Source organism: Oncorhynchus keta, unplaced genomic scaffold, assembly GCF_023373465.1.
Source record: "Oncorhynchus keta strain PuntledgeMale-10-30-2019 unplaced genomic scaffold, Oket_V2 Un_contig_15037_pilon_pilon, whole genome shotgun sequence".
NCBI classification, from domain to species: domain Eukaryota; kingdom Metazoa; phylum Chordata; class Actinopteri; order Salmoniformes; family Salmonidae; genus Oncorhynchus; species Oncorhynchus keta.
In genome coordinates, this window is record NW_026279095.1 from 50383 (window position 1) to 66573 (window position 16191).

Below are 16191 nucleotides of genomic sequence, written 5' to 3' on the forward strand. Positions count from 1 at the left end.
GCCTACCACTTCGCGACTGAGCCGTTGTTGCTCCTAGACATTTCCACCTCACAATATCAGCACTTACAGTTGACCAGGGCAGCTCTAGCAGGACAGAAATTGAACAAACTTACTTGTTGGAATGGTGGCATCCTATGACGGTGCCACATTGAAAGTCACTGAGCACTTCAGTAAGGGCCATTTTACTGCCAATGTTTGTCTATGGAGATTGCATGGCTGTGTGCTCGATTTTATACCCCTGTCAGCAACAGTGTGTAAATCTGTCGTTCTGCCCCTGAACAAGGCAGTTAACCCACAGTTCCCTGGTAGGCCGTCATTGTAAATAAGAATTTGTTCTTAACTAACTTGTCCAGTTAAATAAAAGACTGATGATACAGGTGTGGGTCTCTGGGGTGTTTTCATTCGCTATAAATCTGTCCAGTGTTCCCAGATTTGACCAATAATATAATAAGGTAACAACCAACGCACCAGTACAACAACCTGGCATCAAGACGTTTACTCTGTGGAAAACCACCTTTATATCCAGGGACTCCGTGTTTTAGTTTCTGCTGCCCTCTGCTGCTGGACTGGGGCCGAAGTTCTCTTCAAGAGGTTTGTGAAATCATTGATCATTCATTTCTGTAGCGCGACTGCTGTCGCAAACACGCCCGTTACCCGTCTCGCCCGTGACCCGAGACGCCCGTGACCCCCGTGACCCGAGACGCCCGTGACCCGAGACCAGTCTCGCCCGTGACCCCAGACGCCCGTGACCCCAGACGCCCGTGACCCGAGACGCCCGTGACCCGAGACGCCCGTGACCCGAGACGCGCCGTGACCCGAGACGCCCGTGACCCGAGACGCCCGTGACGCGCCGTGACCCGAGACGCGCCGTGACCCGAGACGCCCGTGACCCGTCTCGCCCGCGACCCAAGACGCCCGTGACCCGAGACGCCCGTGACCCGTCTCACCTGTGAGGCTCCACAGAGGATCTTGACTTCTGCAGGGACACATGTCCATTGGCTGGCAGCTCCTCTCAATGCACTACTTGACTGCTGATCTGTACTCTGATTGGTCAGTTCTGTCCTCCCCAGCTGTCCATAATTGCCTCTGCCCCAAGTGAAGACACGGCCGCTCTCTGGAAGAGAGTTGCGGATCATTATAAACTGGTAGTAAGACACTAACAGGATCGTACTGTATATAGACACTAACAGGGTCCTACTGTATATAGACACTAACAGGGTCCTACTGTATATAGACACTAACAGGGTCCTACTGTATATAGACACTAACAGGGTCCTACTGTATATAGACACTAACAGGGTCCTACTGTATATAGACACTAACAGGGTCCTACTGTATATAGACACTAACAGGGTCCTACTGTATATAGACACTAACAGGGTCCTACTGTATATAGACACTAACAGGGTCCTACTGTATATAGACACTAACAGGGTCCTACTGTATATAGACACTAACAGGGTCCTACTGTATATAGACACTAACAGGGTCCTACTGTATATAGACACTAACAGGGTCCTACTGTATATAGACACTAACAGGGTCCTACTGTATATAGACACTAACAGGGTCCTACTGTATATAGACACTAACAGGGTCCTACTGTATATAGACACTAACAGGGTCCTACTGTATATAGACACTAACAGGGTCCTACTGTATATAGACACTAACAGGGTCCTACTGTATATAGACACTAACAGGGTCCTACTGTATATAGACACTAACAGGGTCCTACTGTATATAGACACTAACAGGGTCCTACTGTATATAGACACTAACAGGGTCCTACTGTATATAGACACTAACAGGGTCCTACTGTATATAGACACTAACAGGGTCCTACTGTATATAGACACTAACAGGGTCCTACTGTATATAGACACTAACAGGGTCCTACTGTATATAGACACTAACAGGGTCCTACTGTATATAGACACTAACAGGGTCCTACTGTATATAGACACTAACAGGGTCCTACTGTATATAGACACTAACAGGGTCATACTGTATATAGACACTAACAGGGTCCTACTGTATATAGACACTAACAGGGTCCTACTGTATATAGACACTAACAGGGTCATACTGTATATAGACACTAACAGGGTCCTACTGTATATAGACACTAACAGGGTCCTACTGTATATAGACACTAACAGGGTCATACTGTATACTGTAGCTCAGTTGGTAGAGCATGGCGCTTGTAACGCCAGGGTAGTGGGTTCGATTCCCGGGACCACCCATACGTAGAATGTATGCACACATGACTGTAAGTCGCTTTGGATAAAAGCGTCTGCTAAATGGCATATATATATATATATATATATATATATATATATATATATATATATATAGACAGTAGACACTAACACGGTCATATTGTGTCTTACGATGCATTATAGCCCATTTATAATGTATCATACCTTCAGGCTTCAGGACCTGTTGCCCCTTTCAACAGTATCATCCACAGCACCATTGATACTGATATTTAAACTCTCTAGTTAAGAGTCGATGCCCCCAAAAAAGGTTCCATAAGACACATCGATTTGAACAATTTTGCTACTGAAAACAATCTCTTCTTATTAGACACGTTCAGGTAGTCCCTGCCCATTCCAAAACATTTTCTCCCGACTAAAAACAGGTCTTTGTGTCTCTCTCTCTCACCTGTTTGGGCCACCAGGTGTCCAGCCACTGTGAACGTGGGAAACCTTCTCTCCACCCAGTGGTGAGCGGTCTAGGAGGACAGGTCTGGGTAGGAAGGAGTCTGTACTGCTACTGCTCAGCTGGCCGTGCTTATTACTGCCCCACAGGAACACATCTCCCTCAGCTAGAACAGAATACAGATAGACTGGTGTTACTCACTATCCTAGACACGACCCCCTGCTATAACACAACACATGACCCCCTGCTATAACACAACACATGACCCCCTGCTATAACACAACACACGACCCCCTGCTATAACACAACACACGACCCCCTGCTATAATACAACACACGACCCCCTGCTATAACACAACACACGACCCCCTGCTATAATACAACACACGACCCCCTGCTATAACACAACACACGACCCCCTGCTATAATACAACACACGACCCCCTGCTATAACACAACACATGACCCCCTGCTATAACACAACACATGACCCCCTGCTATAACACAACACACGACCCCCTGCTATAACACAACACACGACCCCCTGCTATAACACAACACACGACCCCCTGCTATAACACAACACACGACCCCCTGCTATAACACAACACACGACCCCCTGCTATAACACAACACACGACCCCCTGCTATAACACAACACACGACCCCTGCTATAACACAACACACGACCCCCTGCTATAACACAACACACGACCCCCTGACTATATAACACAACACACGACCCCTGACTATATAACACAACACACGACCCCTGACTATATAACACAACACACGACCCCCTGCTATAACACAACACACGACCCCCTGCTATAACACAACACACGACCCCCTGCTATATAACACAACACACGACCCCCTGCTATATAACACAACACACGACCCCCTGCTATAACACAACACACGACCCCCTGCTATAACACAACACACGACCCCCTGCTATAACACAACACACGACCCCCTGCTATAACACAACACACGACCCCCTGCTATAACACAACACACGACCCCCTGCTATAACACAACACACGACCCCCTGCTATAACACAACACACGACCCCCTGCTATAACACAACACACGACCCCTGCTATAACACAACACACGACCCCCTGCTATAACACAACACACGACCCCTGCTATAACACAACACACGACCCCTGCTATAACACAACACACGACCCCCTGCTATAACACAACACACGACCCCCTGCTATAACACAACACACGACCCCCTGCTATAACACAACACACGACCCCCTGCTATATAACACAACACACGACCCCCTGCTATATAACACAACACACGACCCCCTGCTATATAACACAACACACGACCCCCTGCTATAACACAACACACGACCCCCTGCTATAACACAACACACGAGCCCCTGCTATAACACAACACACGAGCCCCTGCTATAACACAACACACGAGCCCCTGCTATAACACAACACACGAGCCCCTGCTATAACACAACACACGAGCCCCTGCTATAACACAACACACGAGCCCCTGCTATAACACAACACACGAGCCCCTGCTATAACACAACACACGAGCCCCTGCTATAACACAACACACGAGCCCCTGCTATAACACAACACACGAGCCCCTGCTATAACACAACACACGAGCCCCTGCTATAACACAACACACGAGCCCCTGCTATAACACAACACACGAGCCCCTGCTATAACACAACACACGAGCCCCTGCTATAACACAACACACGACCCCTGCTATAACACAACACACGACCCCTGCTATAACACAACACACGACCCCTGCTATAACACAACACACGACCCCTGCTATAACACACCACCCCTGCTACAACACACCACCCCTGCTACAACACACCACCCCCTGCTATAACACACCACCCCCTGCTATAACACACCACCCCTGCTATAACACACCACCCCTGCTATAACACACCACCCCTGCTATAACACACCACCCCTGCTATAACACACCACCCCTGCTATAACACACCACCCCCTGCTATAACACACCACCCCTGCTATAACACACCACCCCTGCTATAACACACCACCCCTGCTATAACACACCACCCCTGCTATAACACACCACCCCCTGCTATAACACACCACCCCTGCTATAACACACCACCCCCTGCTATAACACACCACCCCCTGCTATAACACACCACCCCCTGCTATAACACACCACCCCTGCTATAACACACCACCCCCTGCTATAACACACCACCCCCTGCTATAACACACCACCCCCTGCTATAACACACCACCCCTGCTATAACACACCACCCCCTGCTATAACACACCACCCCTGCTATAACACACCACCCCTGCTATAACACACCACCCCTGCTATAACACACCACCCCTGCTATAACACACCACCCCCTGCTATAACACACCACCCCTGCTATAACACACCACCCCTGCTATAATACAACACTGAGACACAGACAAACGTGCCAAGATGAATGCAAGCATGAAGACCATCACCAGGGAAAGTGTAAATCAATGGAGAATGTATGTAAACCAGTGATGTCGTGGTAGAAAGAGGTGGGTAAATGCTGATTCATTTTCACAGTGAGTAATATAACACACACACAACCTGCCACCATGTCTATTTCTATAGGGACTAGCCCTGTTCATGACACAAACTGTCAGGTTTAAAGTTTACAGTATTTCCTGCGATTCTACACATGTTGTCATGGGGTCGTCGAGAACATGTTGCAGTTTTTAAAAGATAATTTGCTTGCAATTCTACACATTTTTCCATGTCTAATGTGTATTCATGTGATATTTGAGTGACTCAAGAGTTACAACGAAATCTATTGGCTTAAAAAAAACGTTAGTTGACATGGGACGAGTTGATCTGGACATTTCTGACTAGTTATAAATATCTCTGTAAGGTCTGTAATGACTAACTGATGATGATGATGATGATGATGATGATATAACCAATTTAGATATCACACCTTGTGCTTTCTACTATTATACAACTTTGAAGAGGAAGTTGAAGGTCGGACTGAGTTTTGAATTAAAAAAAAAAAAGAAGTTTGGGACTCTGCTCTACTACATAATAAAGAAAAACACACAAGCATCAAATGGTCTCTGTTGTTCTGAGGTAAAATGCTTTTCTGTGGACGCAATTCACACTCTCTTAAATCATTCATTCAAGTAAAGCACGTGGATCTCAAGTCAGAATAGCCGACTGGAGACTAGCAGAATAGCAGACTAGAGACTGGCAGACATGGAGACCAGCAGACTGGAGACTAGCAGACATGGAGACCAGCAGAACAGCAGAATAGCAGACTGGAGACTAGCAGAATAGCAGACTAGAGACTGGCAGACATGGAGACCAGCAGACTGAGACTAGCAGAATAGCCGACTGGAGACTAGCAGAATAGCAGACTAGAGACTGGCAGACATGGAGACCAGCAGACTGGAGACTAGCAGAATAGCCGACTGGAGACTAGCAGAATAGCAGACTAGAGACTGGCAGACATGGAGACCAGCAGACTGGAGACTAGCAGAACAACAGACTGGAGACTAGCAGAACAACAGACTGGAGACTAGCAGAACAACAGACTGGAGACTAGCAGACATGGAGACCAGCAGACTGGAGACTAGCAGACATGGAGACCAGCAGAACAGCAGAATAGCAGACTGGAGACTAGCAGAATAGCAGACTAGAGACTGGCAGACATGGAGACCAGCAGAACAGCAGACTGGAGACTAGCAGACTAGCAGAACAGCAGACTAGCAGAACAGCAGACTGGAGACTAGCAGAACAACAGACTGGAGACTAGCAGAACAGCAGACTGGAGACTAGCAGAACAACGTAACAGCAGACTGGAGACTAGCAGAACAGCAGACTGGAGACTAGCAGAATAGCAGACTAGAGACTGGCAGACATGGAGACCAGCAGACTGGAGACTAGCAGAACAACAGACTGGAGACTAGCAGAACAACAGACTGGAGACTAGCAGACATGGAGACCAGCAGACTGGAGACTAGCAGACATGGAGACCAGCAGAACAGCAGAATAGCAGACTGAGACTAGCAGAATAGCAGACTAGAGACTGGCAGACATGGAGACCAGCAGACTGGAGACTAGCAGAATAGCCGACTGGAGACTAGCAGAATAGCAGACTAGAGACTGGCAGACATGGAGACCAGCAGACTGGAGACTAGCAGAATAGCCGACTGGAGACTAGCAGAATAGCAGACTAGAGACTGGCAGACATGGAGACCAGCAGACTGGAGACTAGCAGAACAACAGACTGGAGACTAGCAGAACAACAGACTGGAGACTAGCAGACATGGAGACCAGCAGACTGGAGACTAGCAGACATGGAGACCAGCAGAACAGCAGAATAGCAGACTGGAGACTAGCAGAATAGCAGACTAGAGACTGGCAGACATGGAGACCAGCAGACTGGAGACTAGCAGAATAGCCGACTGGAGACTAGCAGAATAGCAGACTAGAGACTGGCAGACATGGAGACCAGCAGACTGGAGACTAGCAGAATAGCCGACTGGAGACTAGCAGAATAGCAGACTAGAGACTGGCAGACATGGAGACCAGCAGACTGGAGACTAGCAGAACAACAGACTGAGACTAGCAGAACAACAGACTGGAGACTAGCAGACATGGAGACCAGCAGACTGGAGACTAGCAGACATGGAGACCAGCAGAACAGCAGAATAGCAGACTGAGACTAGCAGAATAGCAGACTAGAGACTGGCAGACATGGAGACCAGCAGAACAGCAGACTGGAGACTAGCAGACTAGCAGAACAGCAGACTAGCAGAACAGCAGACTGAGACTAGCAGAACAACAGACTGAGACTAGCAGAACAGCAGACTGGAGACTAGCAGAACAACGTAACAGCAGACTGGAGACTAGCAGAACAGCAGACTGGAGACTAGCAGAACAGCAGACTGGAGACTAGCAGAACAGCAGACTGGAGACTAGCAGAACAGCAGACTGGAGACTAGCAGAACAACAGAACAGCAGACTGGAGACTAGCAGAACAGCAGACTGGAGACTAGCAGAACAGCAGACTGGAGACTAGCAGAACAACAGAACAGCAGACTGGAGACTAGCAGAACAGCAGACTGGAGACTAGCAGAACAACAGAACAGCAGACTGGAGACTAGCAGAACAGCAGACTGGAGACTAGCAGAACAACAGACTGGAGACTAGCAGAACAGCAGACTGAGACTAGCAGAACAACAGACTGGAGACTAGCAGAACAGCAGACTGGAGACTAGCAGAACAGCAGAACAGCAGACTGGAGACTAGCAGAACAGCAGACTGGAGACTAGCAGAACAGCAGACTGAGACTAGCAGAACAGCAGACTGGAGACTAGCAGAACAGCAGACTGGAGACTAGCAGAACAGCAGACTGGAGACTAGCAGAACAGCAGACTGGAGACTAGCAGAACAGCAGACTGGAGACTAGCAGAACAGCAGACTGGAGACTAGCAGAACAGCAGACTGGAGACTAGCAGAACAGCAGACTGGAGACGAGCAGAACAGCAGACTGGAGACGAGCAGAACAGCAGACTGGAGACTAGCAGAACAGCAGACTGGAGACTAGCAGAACAGCAGACTGGAGACTAGCAGAACAGCAGACTGAGACTAGCAGAACAGCAGACTGGAGACTAGCAGAACAGCAGACTGGAGACTAGCAGAACAGCAGACTGGAGACTAGCAGAACAGCAGACTGGAGACTAGCAGAACAGCAGACTGGAGACTAGCAGAACAACAGACTGGAGACTAGCAGAACAGCAGACTGGAGACTAGCAGAACAACAGAACAGCAGACTGGAGACTAGCAGAACAGCAGACTGGAGACTAGCAGAACAGCAGACTGAGACTAGCAGAACAGCAGACTGGAGACTAGCAGAACAGCAGACTGGAGACTAGCAGAACAGCAGACTGAGACTAGCAGAACAGCAGACTGGAGACTAGCAGAACAGCAGACTGGAGACTAGCAGAACAGCAGACTGAGACTAGCAGAACAGCAGACTGGAGACTAGCAGAACAGCAGACTGGAGACTAGCAGAACAGCAGACTGGAGACTAGCAGAACAGCAGACTGAGACTAGCAGAACAGCAGACTGGAGACTAGCAGAACAGCAGACTGGAGACTAGCAGAACAGCAGACTGGAGACTAGCAGAACAGCAGACTGGAGGCTAGCAGAACAGCAGACTGGAGGCTAGCAGAACAGCAGACTGGAGACTAGCAGAACAGCAGACTGGAAACTAGCAGAACAGCAGACTGGAGACTAGCAGAACAGCAGACTGGAGACTAGCAGAACAGCAGACTGGAGACTAGCAGAACAGCAGACTGGAGACTAGCAGAACAGCAGACTGGAGACTAGCAGAACAGCAGACTGGAGACTAGCAGAACAGCAGACTGGAGACTAGCAGAACAGCAGACTGGAGACTAGCAGAACAGCAGACTGGAGACTAGCAGAACAGCAGACTGGAGACTAGCAGAACAGCAGACTGAGACTAGCAGAACAGCAGACTGGAGACTAGCAGAACAGCAGACTGGAGACTAGCAGAACAGCAGACTGAGACTAGCAGAACAGCAGACTGGAGACTAGCAGAACAGCAGACTGGAGACTAGCAGAACAGCAGACTGGAGACTAGCAGAACAGCAGACTGGAGGCTAGCAGAACAGCAGACTGGAGGCTAGCAGAACAGCAGACTGGAGGCTAGCAGAACAGCAGACTGGAGACTAGCAGAACAGCAGACTGGAGACTAGCAGAACAGCAGACTGGAGACTAGCAGAACAGCAGACTGGAGACTAGCAGAACAGCAGACTGGAGACTAGCAGAACAGCAGACTGGAGACTAGCAGAACAGCAGACTGGAGACTAGCAGAACAGCAGACTGGAGACTAGCAGAACAGCAGACTGAGACTAGCAGAACAGCAGACTGGAGGCTAGCAGAACAGCAGACTGGAGGCTAGCAGAACAGCAGACTGGAGGCTAGCAGAACAGCAGACTGGAGGCTAGCAGAACAGCAGACTGGAGGCTAGCAGAACAGCAGACTGAGACTAGCAGAACAGCAGACTGGAGACTAGCAGAACAGCAGACTGGAGACTAGCAGAACAGCAGACTGGAGACTAGCAGAACAGCAGACTGGAGACTAGCAGAACAGCAGACTGGAGACTAGCAGAACAGCAGACTGGAGACTAGCAGAACAGCAGACTGGAGACTAGCAGAACAGCAGACTGGAGACTAGCAGAACAGCAGACTGGAGACTAGCAGAACAGCAGACTGGAGACTAGCAGAACAGCAGACTGGAGACTAGCAGAACAGCAGACTGGAGACTAGCAGAACAGCAGACTGGAGACTAGCAGAACAGCAGACTGGAGACTAGCAGAACAGCAGACTGAGACTAGCAGAACAGCAGACTGGAGACTAGCAGAACAGCAGACTGGAGACTAGCAGAACAGCAGACTGGAGACTAGCAGAACAGCAGACTGGAGACTAGCAGAACAGCAGACTGGAGACTAGCAGAACAGCAGACTGGAGGCTAGCAGAACAGCAGACTGGAGACTAGCAGAACAGCAGACTGAGACTAGCAGAACAGCAGACTGGAGACTAGCAGAACAGCAGACTGGAGACTAGCAGAACAGCAGACTGGAGACTAGCAGAACAGCAGACTGGAGACTAGCAGAACAGCAGACTGGAGACTAGCAGAACAGCAGACTGGAGACTAGCAGAACAGCAGACTGGAGACTAGCAGAACAGCAGACTGGAGACTAGCAGAACAACAGAACAGCAGACTGGAGACTAGCAGAACAGCAGACTGGAGACTAGCAGAACAGCAGACTGGAGACTAGCAGAACAGCAGACTGGAGACTAGCAGAACAGCAGACTGGAGACTAGCAGAACAGCAGACTGAGACTAGCAGAACAGCAGACTGAGACTAGCAGAACAGCAGACTGGAGACTAGCAGAACAGCAGACTGGAGACTAGCAGAACAGCAGACTGGAGACTAGCAGAACAGCAGACTGAGACTAGCAGAACAGCAGACTGGAGACTAGCAGAACAGCAGACTGGAGACTAGCAGAACAGCAGACTGGAGACTAGCAGAACAGCAGACTGAGACTAGCAGAACAGCAGACTGGAGACTAGCAGAACAGCAGACTGGAGACTAGCAGAACAGCAGACTGGAGACTAGCAGAACAGCAGACTGGAGACTAGCAGAACAGCAGACTGGAGACTAGCAGAACAGCAGACTGGAGACTAGCAGAACAGCAGACTGGAGACTAGCAGAACAGCAGACTGGAGACTAGCAGAACAGCAGACTGAGACTAGCAGAACAGCAGACTGGAGACTAGCAGAACAGCAGACTGGAGACTAGCAGAACAGCAGACTGGAGACTAGCAGAACAGCAGACTGGAGACTAGCAGAACAGCAGACTGAGACTAGCAGAACAGCAGACTGGAGACTAGCAGAACAGCAGACTGAGACTAGCAGAACAGCAGACTGGAGACTAGCAGAACAGCAGACTGGAGGCTAGCAGAACAGCAGACTGAGACTAGCAGAACAGCAGACTGGAGACTAGCAGAACAGCAGACTGGAGACTAGCAGAACAGCAGACTGGAGACTAGCAGAACAGCAGACTGGAGACTAGCAGAACAGCAGACTGGAGACTAGCAGAACAGCAGACTGGAGACTAGCAGAACAGCAGACTGAGACTAGCAGAACAACAGACTGGAGACTAGCAGAACAGCAGACTGAGACTAGCAGAACAACAGAACAGCAGACTGGAGACTAGCAGAACAGCAGACTGGAGACTAGCAGAACAGCAGACTGAGACTAGCAGAACAGCAGACTGGAGACTAGCAGAACAGCAGACTGGAGACTAGCAGAACAGCAGACTGGAGACTAGCAGAACAGCAGACTGGAGACTAGCAGAACAGCAGACTGGAGACTAGCAGAACAGCAGACTGGAGACTAGCAGAACAGCAGACTGGAGACTAGCAGAACAGCAGACTGGAGACTAGCAGAACAGCAGACTGGAGACTAGCAGAACAGCAGACTGGAGACTAGCAGAACAGCAGACTGGAGACTAGCAGAACAACAGAACAGCAGACTGGAGACTAGCAGAACAGCAGACTGGAGACTAGCAGAACAGCAGACTGGAGACTAGCAGAACAGCAGACTGGAGACTAGCAGAACAGCAGACTGGAGACTAGCAGAACAACAGACTGGAGACTAGCAGAACAGCAGACTGGATACTAGCAGAACAACAGACTGGAGACTAGCAGAACAGCAGACTGGAGACTAGCAGAACAGCAGACTGGAGACTAGCAGAACTGCAGACTGGAGACTAGCAGAACAACAGACTGGAGACTAGCAGAACAGCAGACTGGAGATTAGCAGAACAGCAGACTGGAGACTAGCAGAACAGCAGACTGGAGACTAGCAGAACAGCAGACTGGAGACTAGCAGAACAACAGACTGGAGACTAGCAGAACAACAGAACAGCAGACTGGAGACTAGCAGAACAGCAGACTGGAGACTAGCAGAACAGCAGACTGGAGACTAGCAGAACAGCAGACTGGAGACTAGCAGAACAGCAGACTGGAGACTAGCAGAACAGCAGACTGGAGACTAGCAGAACAACAGAACAGCAGACTGGAGACTAGCAGAACAGCAGACTGGAGACTAGCAGAACAACGGAACAGCAGACTGGAGACTAGCAGAACAACGGAACAGCAGACTGGAGAGCAATAACAGTCACTCACCAGTAAGGCTCACAGAGTGGGCGGAGCCTGCAGCAACACTGTGCGAAATCACCTGTTCCAGACCTGGGACCAGACAAGGTACCTTGGAGGTGAAGTGTTCTGGGACAGGCTGTGGACTCAGAGCTCTCTTAGCCTGGCCAGAGAGACCCATACCCCACTGGTAAACACTACCTGTAGCTGGAGATAGAACAGCACAAAGAGTAAGACGTATTGGTGATTGTTGTGCCCCATAAGAAAGAAAGCATTGATAATAGTACATTTACATTTGAGTCATTGAGCAGACACTCTTATTCAGAGCGACTTACAGGAGCAATTAGGGTTTAAGTGCCTTGCTCAAGACTGACAGATTTCTCACCGACTCGGCGACTCAAACCAGAGACCTTTCGGTTAGTGGCCTGACGTTCTTAACCACTATTAACCACCTGCTCTGTAGTGACTGAGAAGAAGACTGAACTATTTACATAGCACACACACGACACAGAACCACGCACAGCAATGAGGACACACACTACACAGAACCACGTACAGCAATGAGGACACACACTACACAGAACCACGTACAGCAATGAGGACACACACGACACAGAACCACACACAGCAATGAGGACACACTACACAGAACCACGTTAAGCAATGAGGACACACTACACAGAACCACGTTAAGCAATGAGGACACACTACACAGAACCACGTACAGCAATGAGGACACACACGACACAGAACCACGCACAGCAATGAGGACACACACTACACAGAACCACACACAGCAATGAGGACACACACTACACAGAACCACGTTAAGCAATGAGGACACACACTACACAGAACCACACACAGCAATGAGGACACACTACACAGAACCACGTTAAGCAATGAGGACACACTACACAGAACCACGTTAAGCAATGAGGACACACACTACACAGAACCACGTACAGCAATGAGGACACACACTACACAGAACCACGTACAGCAATGAGGACACACACGACACAGAACCACGCACAGCAATGAGGACACACACTACACAGAACCACACACAGCAATGAGGACACACACTACACAGAACCACACACAGCAATGAGGACACACACTACACAGAACCACGTTAAGCAATGAGGACACACTACACAGAACCACACACAGCAATGAGGACACACTACACAGAACCACGTACAGCAATGAGAGGACACTACACAGAACCACACACAGCAATGAAGACCAGAGTGAATGTAAAAGTTAAATTCAGAGATTGGATCTGTAATCAGAATTATAACATATTTATGAATGTGGCTGTGAAGTCAGTGAACAGGTATGTCTTACCAGTGACAGGTATGTCTTACCAGTGACAGGTATGTCTTACCAGTGACAGGTATGTCTTATCAGTGACAGGTATGTCTTATCAGTGACAGGTATGTCTTACCAGTGACAGGTATGTCTTACCAGTGACAGGTATGTCTTACCAGTGACAGGTATGTCTTACCAGTGACAGGTATGTCTTATCAGTGACAGGTATGTCTTATCAGTGACAGGTATGTCTTATCAGTGACAGGTATGTCTTATCAGTGACAGGTATGTCTTATCAGTGACAGGTATGTCTTATCAGTGACAGGTATGTCTTACCAGTGACAGGTATGTCTTATCAGTGACAGGTATGTCTTACCAGTGACAGGTATGTCTTATCAGTGACAGGTATGTCTTATCAGTGACAGGTATGTCTTACCAGTGACAGGTATGTCTTATCAGTGACAGGTATGTCTTATCAGTGACAGGTATGTCTTATCAGTGACGGGTATGTCTTATCAGTGACGGGTATGTCTTATCAGTGACGGGTATGTCTTATCAGTGACAGGTATGTCTTACCAGTGACAGGTATGTCTTATCAGTGACAGGTATGTCTTACCAGTGACAGATAGTGAATGTCTGAGTCCTGCTGCCACTCTGATCACTGGCTCCCTTACAGACTGAATGGGCAGCAGCACCACAGAATGAGGGATTGGCTCTGAGACACCTAACTGGCCGTATGCATTAGATCCACACGTCAGTACCTGGCCATGATCTGAGAGAGGAGAAACAAAACATGATATAAAATGACAAGCATGAACACCTAGATATATGTCAAGACATTCAGGTCTCTGGTTGACAACTAAGGTGTTGTGATGACTGTCACAGAGACCTGACTCAGCTGCTGCTCCAGTTCGCTACTGTACATTCTCTGCCTCTCTCCCCAGAGAGAATGAGCAGTACATTCTCTTCCACTCACCAGTGAGGACGAGTGTGAAATCCCAACCACAGGACACGTGTGCAACCCTCTGACCAATGAGAGGACAGAGTTGAAAGGTGGTGACCTCTAAACAGTGACCCAGTCCCAGCTGACCTCTGTGGTTCTGGCCACACACCAGCAGATCTCCTTTCTCTGGAGGGAGGAGGAAGAGGCAGTGGGGGAAGAGGTGGAAGAAGAGGAGGTGGAGGAAGGGGACGTGGAGGAGGACGAGGAAGTGGAAGAGGCGGTTGAGGAGGAAGAGAATGAGGGAGGTAGAAGAAGAGAAGGATAATAACGTATTAGTTGTATATACTGTGTAATGCACACGCAGAAAAATGTTATTCGCATAGCTTTATTGACACACCAAAATTAGAAGCCATATGTCCAGCAGAGGGAGACAAAGTCAACCCCTTTGCAGATATTCGATAACTTTCTTCATGACAACAAAAATGGCATCATGAGCCACACGCACCAGAGATCACAGCCGAATGCCCACCACCTCCACTGAGTTGGCGCACCGTCCCCATCTGTAGGGCTCCATCAGCGAGCCTGGGCACTGACAGGTCTTCAACATGGCCCTGTCCTAACTGCCAATAGCTGTTGGTTCCCTGTAATGTTTCAGGAGGCATTGACAGTGCGAATTGAGATGCAGTTGCTACTGTGTTCATATTTAACATATGACATCGCTTCAGTAAATCACCGGTACACAACTGCCAGAGACGGAGAGATTGTACTACTCTAGTTCACTTTCACTAGTTAGATAATTCAAGTTAGTTAACGTTAGCTAACTGGCGCTAACATGAGTTTTGGTAGCTAGCGTTCTTGAAACGAGTGTGCTTGACAAAACGTAGCTAGCTAACGTTAGTATCACAAACAAACTGGATCTTATTAGCTAAATACGAGTGTCATGATACATACAAAAAAACATTGGTTGATAAAGAAACTTACCCACGTGTAGACACATAATTCTGTCAGCAAGCTTGTATCCATAGCATGGGGATGCCAAATGCAATTTACGACAGTAGATCGTAGGTGCTGTAAAGTAGTTTGTTTACATACGTCCGTGGTTTTCCACCATGTTGAGTGTGGCGAAAGAGGGTGGTCACCAGTTACCACAGCGACAAAGTCGAAATGGTTGTCCTAAAAATTCATGAAAACAAACATGTGTTTTTTGCTCTTCATTCGGGTTAGACATACGGTTAGGATTAGGTTTAAAATCAGATTTTAAGAAGATAAATGGTGGAAATAAGCGTGGTTCAGACGTAATTACGACTTTGTGGCTGTGGTAACTAGTTACGACCCAGAAAGAGGCGTGGCGTATTATATTTAACATTTACATTTAAGTCATTTAGCAGACGCTCTTATCCAGAGCGACTTACAAATTGGTGCATTCACCTTATGACATCCAGTGGAACAGCCACTTTACAATAGTGCATCTAAATCTTTTAAGGGGGGGGGGGGTGAGA

The 16191-nt window shown here is 48.6% G+C and overlaps 1 pseudogene; it reads right to left on the reverse strand.

Moving 5' to 3' along the window:
* Nucleotides 1–15803, reverse strand: part of LOC118379294 (secretion-regulating guanine nucleotide exchange factor-like) — a 46797-nt pseudogene extending 30994 nt beyond the window's left edge.
* Between the last annotated feature and the right edge of the window lie 388 nt (nt 15804–16191).